Raw genomic sequence first — 6,964 nt, 5'->3', positions numbered from 1 at the left:
GGGGATGGCCTCTGTCAGTCAGACTTCAGAAAAGACCCAGATCAGTTCCCGTGTATCCATACAACAGAGTGGAATGTAGTCGTTAAGAACAACATTTCTGAACACTAGTAAACCCACATTGTTCACACACACACACACACACACACACACACACACACACACAGACTGGAAAATTAAGGACTACAGTTTCTAAAGTATTTATCTGGGTAGTGGAATAATGGGGTGATTTCCCCCTTTTTCCCTTCCTTGCCTCTTTTCTTCCTTTCCTTTCTTTCTTTTGGTGATATATACTGTCCAAGTTTTTTATAATTAATATTTATTACCTTTGAAATCAGAAAATAAGTTACACTTGGAAAAGAAAAACCCTGATGCACCAGAACAGATCAATATAAGCAACCCCCAGGTCATAAAGAGTTAGAACCTCACCTTAGGAGAAACATTTCAAGGGCTATGCAATTTTTATCATGGAAAAAATGAAGGCTTTGAAGAATGAGATGACTCATCAAATACTCTGAAGAGCAACCATGTAGAGGAGAGATGAGACTTTATTCCGGGTAGTTTCAGAGAGAAGAAACTAGGACCAATAGATAGAAAAGGAAAAGGAGGTTCACTGAACTACAGTAGAGGAGGAAATACTTTCCATGATGACTGTGTGCTAAAGAGCTTGCTAGGGCTCCCCCTCTGTGGAGGCACACCCCCAGATGACAATCTATAGAAACACACCACCAGGGAACTTCCCTGGCGCTTCCAATGCAGGGGGCGTGGGTTCGATCCCTGGTCGGGGAACTAAGATCCCACATGCCACGCAGCATTGCCAAAAATGGAAAAAAAAAAAAAAAAAAGATTAAAAAAAACCCACACCCCCAGATGCTGGATGACCATACACGAAAACACGCTCCCAGATGCCAGTGACCGTACATGGAAATATACAAACAGACGCCAATGGACAAACAAAAAAGGAACACACCTGACGCTGAATGCCGTTCCTGCCCGCAACCCTTCCTAAGAAGTGACCATGAAGTTGGCTTTCTATCCTTAAAGATACTCCTCAGTGCTGGGAGATATGTCCTAAAATAATAAGCCATAAAGCCAGTACAGTGTTTCATGAATATGAAGAATGCCTTGGAATCAACAGCACTGGCGACAGTTAGCTGCAGCGGAGTTGCAGGGTAATACTCAGCTGCTGCTTTCAACCACCTGCTTTATGGCTTCACAGATGCAGGGGATACTCATTACCCTCCCTCACAAAATGCTCTCAATTAAGAAAGAAGGAGGGGAGCTTCAAAGTGGAAGGAAGGAAACACAAGATTAAAGAGGAGAAATGAGGGATGATCAAGTATGGAGAACAAGGAAGACAGCAACAAATTAATACAAACATGAGTGTTTAGAGAACAACTGAGAGCAAACATTAAAAATTAATTTACACTCTGGCCTTTGAGGTTTATTCACCTGCTTAAACAGTCAGCTACTTTCTTAGATGCTTCAAAAACTGTGCTGAAAAAAAAAAAAAAAACTGTCCTGAAAAAAGTCTTACAGGTTGTTTAAATAGGAAAGAGAAAAACCAAGATATTTATATTTTTATCACCAATTCTCCTAGTTAGCTCTATGACCTGGAGGAAGTTACTCACTCTCTGAAACTCCACTTTTTCATATACAAAATGAGAATCATACCTACCTAGACTGTTGTAAGAATTAAATACCTTCTTATATGTAGGGACATACTCATTAGATGTTGAATGAATCCTAGCTTTAGTATTATTATTGTTGTTAAAAACAACTTACTTGATCTAGAAAGGAACAATTTATTTGGTCCAAAAGGAATTTGGTCTAGAAAGGAATAATATTTTCCAAGATTCTATGCGAGATAAGATTTACATATAGTAACTCTATTTAAGTCCATCAAATCTTTGAGAGTTGTGGTTGACGAACTTTTTCTGTGAAGGGCCAAACAGTCAATATTTTAGGTTTTGCAGACGTACAGTCTGCAGAAACTACTCAACTCTGCCTTGGTAGCTCAAAAGCAACTGTAGATGATATGCAAATGAATGGGCATGGCCGCGTCCCAATAAAGCTTTATTTACAAAAGCAAGCCAGATATGGCTAGTGGGCACTAGGCAGTCTGCCTCTAAGCTAGCTAGTACTCCCAAATTACAAATAGAAAAACTGTTGCTCAAAGTGCTCAGGCAACTTGTCCTGGGTCACTTAGCTCCTAAGTGGCAGGCCTGGGATCTGAATCTAGGACCATCTGCCCCAGAGCCCCTGTTCTTTCCTCCATGCTTAATTGTGTTTGGCATGGTACCTTTGCAGTCACTTCCAAGCGGGATTTATAGTTCAGAGGAGAAATTCTGCACAACTAAACACACAATTGCTCCGTAACACAAACCATGCCCAAATAACTCAAGTAGAACATATCAAGATTCCTGTCCTCATGCGCATTATAAGATGTACAGTCTCAAAAGGGTTTGCTGGTAGTATTTCAGTGAGAAGCTGGTCTTGGTAAAATCAACTGAAGAATTACTACACGAATGTCAAAAAATAATTTTAATGTGAATTTTCTGGAAAACACTAGTAAACATTTTCCTGTTTGGGCTTTGATAACCCAGAGATTTACCCCAAACATCCAAGGCACTGACTGTCACAGAGAAAGGAACTGAATGACTGATTCTTCACAGAACAAGAAATGGGAATAAGAAAATATCCATTCTTCCAATTACTTATGCTAAACATTCATTTCCTTTAAAGATGGGCCACAACGGGACTTCCCTGGCGGTCCAGGGGCTAGGACTTCACCTTCCAGAGCGGGGGGTACAGGTTCAATCCCTGGTCGGGGAGCTAAGATCCCACATGCCTTGTGGCCAAAAAACCAAAATATAAAACAGAAGCAATATTGTAACAAATTCAATAAAGACTTTAAAAATGGTCCACATGAAAAAAAATCTTAAAAAAAAAAAAAGATGGGCCACAGGCATTTACAGAGTACTTAGAGTCAGTTTTCAATTGGGTCGCAAAGAGAAGGAATGGAGAAAGAGAGAAGAGCAGAAGCAACTGGAGAACTTTATCACGAATATATAGCCCAGCCATCACCCCCACCACCCCAAGATTTAGGACCCCATGCGTGGAGTCAGGGAATAATGTGGCATCTGCTCGTAGGAAGCAAAATAAGGGGAAACAAACATTTCAAGTGATTATAATTATTCCACCTTCAGGAGCACTTGTTAAAGCAGAGATTCTCCACTTTAGCACCACTGGTCCTTTGAACTGCATAAATCTTTGTTGAGGCAGCGGCCTGTGCACTGTAGGATGTACAGTAACAGCCCTGGCCTCTACCCACTAGATGTCAGTAACATCCTTCCCCCAGTTGTAACAATAAAAAATGTCTCCAGACATTGCCAACTGTTTCCTTAGGGGGCAAAGTCACCCTCACTGAAAAGTACTGGGTTAAAACATAAACCATCTGATGCTGGCTTTATCTTAACATTCAGTCAAGGAAAAAAAAAAAAAAACAGGGCAGGATAAGTCCACGTGAGATCTAGTCAGAGCACCTTTCTTCTACTTTAAGGACCATGAGCCCACTCATAGCCTCACCTTTTTATTGAAGTGTAGCCATTATTTTGTAGCTTCAAACTCATCGCAAACTCACATGCACTAACATGCTTTCTTTTTTTTTTTTTTTTTTTTTTTTTTTTTGCGGTACGCGGGCCTCTCACTGCTGTGGCCTCTCCCGTTGCAGAGCACAGGCTCCAGACGCGCAGGCTCAGCGGCCACGGCTCACGGGCCCAGCCGCTCCGCGGCATGCGGGATCCTCCCGGACCACGGCACGAACCCGTGTCCCCTGCATCGGCAGGCGGACTCTCGACCAGTGTGCCACCAGGGAAGCCCTAACATGCTTTCTTGACATGTTTTTTTATAGTACCAAATATCATTTGTCATTCACTGTAACAGGTTTGACATCAGTATTAATACCCTATGAATCGACATTTTTTCCCTGATATTTTTTCTTTTTCATTCTGTTTTTAACACATTTTAAGTGATCTTGGAATTTCCAATAACAATCTTTCAAAATTTTTATCACCTCCAGCCTTCCCTAACTGAAATTCAATTATCTGAAATATGTAATAAAAAGTAATCAGTCCTCGAGTGGCATTGATATATATACATTACCAAATGTAAAATAGATAGCTAGTGGGAAGCAGCCCCATAGCACAGGGAGATCAGCTCCGTGCTTTGTGACCACCTAAAGAGGTGGGATAGGGAGGGTGGGAGGGAGATGCAAGAGGGAGGGGATATGGGGATATATGTATACGTATAGCTGATTCACTTTGTTATACAGCAGAAACTAACACAACATTGTAAAGCAGTTATACTCCAATAAAGATGTTTAAAAAAGATGTAATCACTGCTCAAACAAATGTCATTCTAGTGTCAATGAAAATAGTACCTCGGTCTAGACAATAACAAATGTTGGACAAGATGTAGAGAAATTGGAACTGTCACACATCGCTGGTGAGATGGTAAAATGGTGCAGCTACCTTGGAAAACAGGCTGGCAATTTCTTTAAAGTTTAACATAATTTATCATAAGACCAAGCAATTCTACTCTTAGGCATCTACCCAAGAAGAATGAAAACGTATGCTCACACAAAGACTTGTAGCCCAATAACAGCATTATTCATAACAGCCAAAAAATGAACACAACCGGAATGTTCATTAACTGGTGAATGGATGGACACACTGTGGTATTTTTTTTCATACAATGGAATACTATTCAGCAATAAAAAGAAGTATTGATACATGCTACAGTGTGGATAAACCTTGAAAACATTATGTTATATGAAAGAAGCCAGACACAAAAGACCACATACTGTGCTCACTTCAGCAGCACACTTACTATTAATAAAATTTGAAACAATACAGAGAAGATTAGCATGGCCCCTGCGCAAGGATGACATGCAAATTCATGAAGCATTCCGTGTTTTTTGGGGACAATGGCAATAATATTGTAATATATAAATGTATCAAAATAACACATTGTACATCTTAAATTTACACAATGTTACACGTCAAATGTATTTAATTTAAAAAAGACCACATACTGCATTATTCCATTTTATAAAATGTCCACAACAGGCAAATGATAGAGATAGAAAGTAGATTAGCTAGGGCCGGGGGTGTATGTGAGTGTCAGGTTTGGGGAGTAACTGCTAGTAAGTATTGAGTTTCTTCTGGGGGTGATGAAAATGTTCTAAAATTAGGGCATGGTGACGGTTGCACAATTCTGTAAATAAACTAAAAACCATTGAATTGTACACTTTAAATGGGTCAATTTTATGGTGTATATATATAATTTATATCTCATTAAAGCTGTCAAAAATATACATTGCATAGTTCTAGATGAAACCTTTCATGAATGGAAATTGAGGTTCACCTACCAGGCTAGAAACTTGGTTGGTAAGCTTTCACTGTTCTTCTTTTTATCAGACCTGAAAATGCAGGTCTGAAGAATAAGAGATTTGTCCATACCTCTATGATCCCTTCCATTTCAACATTCTCTGCATCCTCAAAATTAATGAGACTGAGAGAGAGAGAGAGAGAGATGATATCAAGTTTTACAGGTTATGATTCCATTGCTGCTATGGCATATAATGGAATCACAGATCAATTTACTCATTCATATACGTGCATATCAATTAGAAGGCAATCCTTCATTTTAGTAGATTAGGTGGTAGCTACTCTGGATGATTCAGAAGCATTTAAAGTCTTCACACCTCAGAGAGTTCCCCTTTCTGTTCTGTCCCCAACTCCCTTAGCTTATTTTGGCCTACGCTTTGATTCTAATAGTTCTGTCAAATATACACTACACAGGGCTTCCCTGGTGGCGCAGTGGTGGAGAGTCCGTCTGCCGATGCAGGGGACACGGGTTCGTGCCGCGGTCCGGGAGGATCCCACATGCCGCGGAGCGGCTGGGTCCGTGAGCCATGGCCGCTGAGCCTGCGCGTCCGGAGCCTGTGCTCCGCAACGGGAGAGGCCACAACAGTGAGAGGCCCGCGTACAGCAAAAAAGAAAAAAAAAAAAACACTAAACAAAGTGTTTGATTAATGGATTTTGATCAAGATGGAGGGGAGATTCCAGTGGCTTGCCACAGAACCACATTGTTACCAACATCACTGAAGACACTGACTCCTCATCCAATTTGTCAGTTACTCAAGGATAGGAGGGGCAGAATATTACATAATAGAGTAAAGATTAAAAAGTATCTCAGTAAGCTGGAACAAAGTGCTGAAACAAACAAAATCAAATTAAATAAGAATAGATATATTGTAAAAGTTCAATAAATCCATTTCACATGAACAGAATGAAGGAGACCCAGCTTCATAATCACTCATTTAAAAGAAGTTGGTGGGATGTAAATTGGTGCAGCCACTGTGGAAAACAGTATGGAGGTTCCTCAAAAAACTGAAAATAGAACTACCACATGATTCAGCAATTCCACTGCTGAGTATATATCCAAAGAAAATGAAAACGTTAATTTGAAAAGATACATGGACCCCAATGTTCAAAGCAGCATTATTTACAATAGCCAAGATATGGAAGCAACCTAAGCATGCATCAACACATGAATGAATAAAGAAGATGTGGAGATATATATACACAATGGAATACTACTATGCCACAAAAATGAATGAAGTTTTGCCACATGCAATGACACAGGTGGGCCTGGAGGGTATTATACTAAGTGAAATAAGTCAGAAAGAGAAAGACAAATACTGTCTGATGTCACTTATATGTGGAATCTAAACAACAAAACAAACTAGTGACTATAACAAAAAAGAAACAGACTTACAAATATAGAGAACGAACTAGTGGTTACCAGTGGGGAGAGGGAAGAGGGGAGGGGCAAGATAGGGGTAGGGGATTAAGAAATACAAACTACTGGGAATTCTCTGGCAGTCCATCCAGTGGTTAGG

At 40.1% G+C, this 6,964-nt stretch overlaps 1 non-coding gene across 1 annotated transcript; it reads left to right on the top strand.

The window, feature by feature from the left end:
• The first annotated feature begins 4,873 nt into the window (after positions 1-4,873).
• On the top strand, positions 4,874-4,976 carry LOC136143202 (U6 spliceosomal RNA). The gene has a single exon (XR_010657897.1). It is a non-coding gene; the product is annotated as a U6 spliceosomal RNA (small nuclear RNA).
• The last annotated feature ends 1,988 nt before the right edge of the window (positions 4,977-6,964 follow it).

The sequence above is a fragment of the Phocoena phocoena genome, chromosome X (assembly GCF_963924675.1).
Source record: "Phocoena phocoena chromosome X, mPhoPho1.1, whole genome shotgun sequence".
Classification (NCBI taxonomy): domain Eukaryota; kingdom Metazoa; phylum Chordata; class Mammalia; order Artiodactyla; family Phocoenidae; genus Phocoena; species Phocoena phocoena.
Note: the sequence above shows the minus strand (reverse complement) of the source record. Positions and strands in the feature narration are given on the sequence as shown.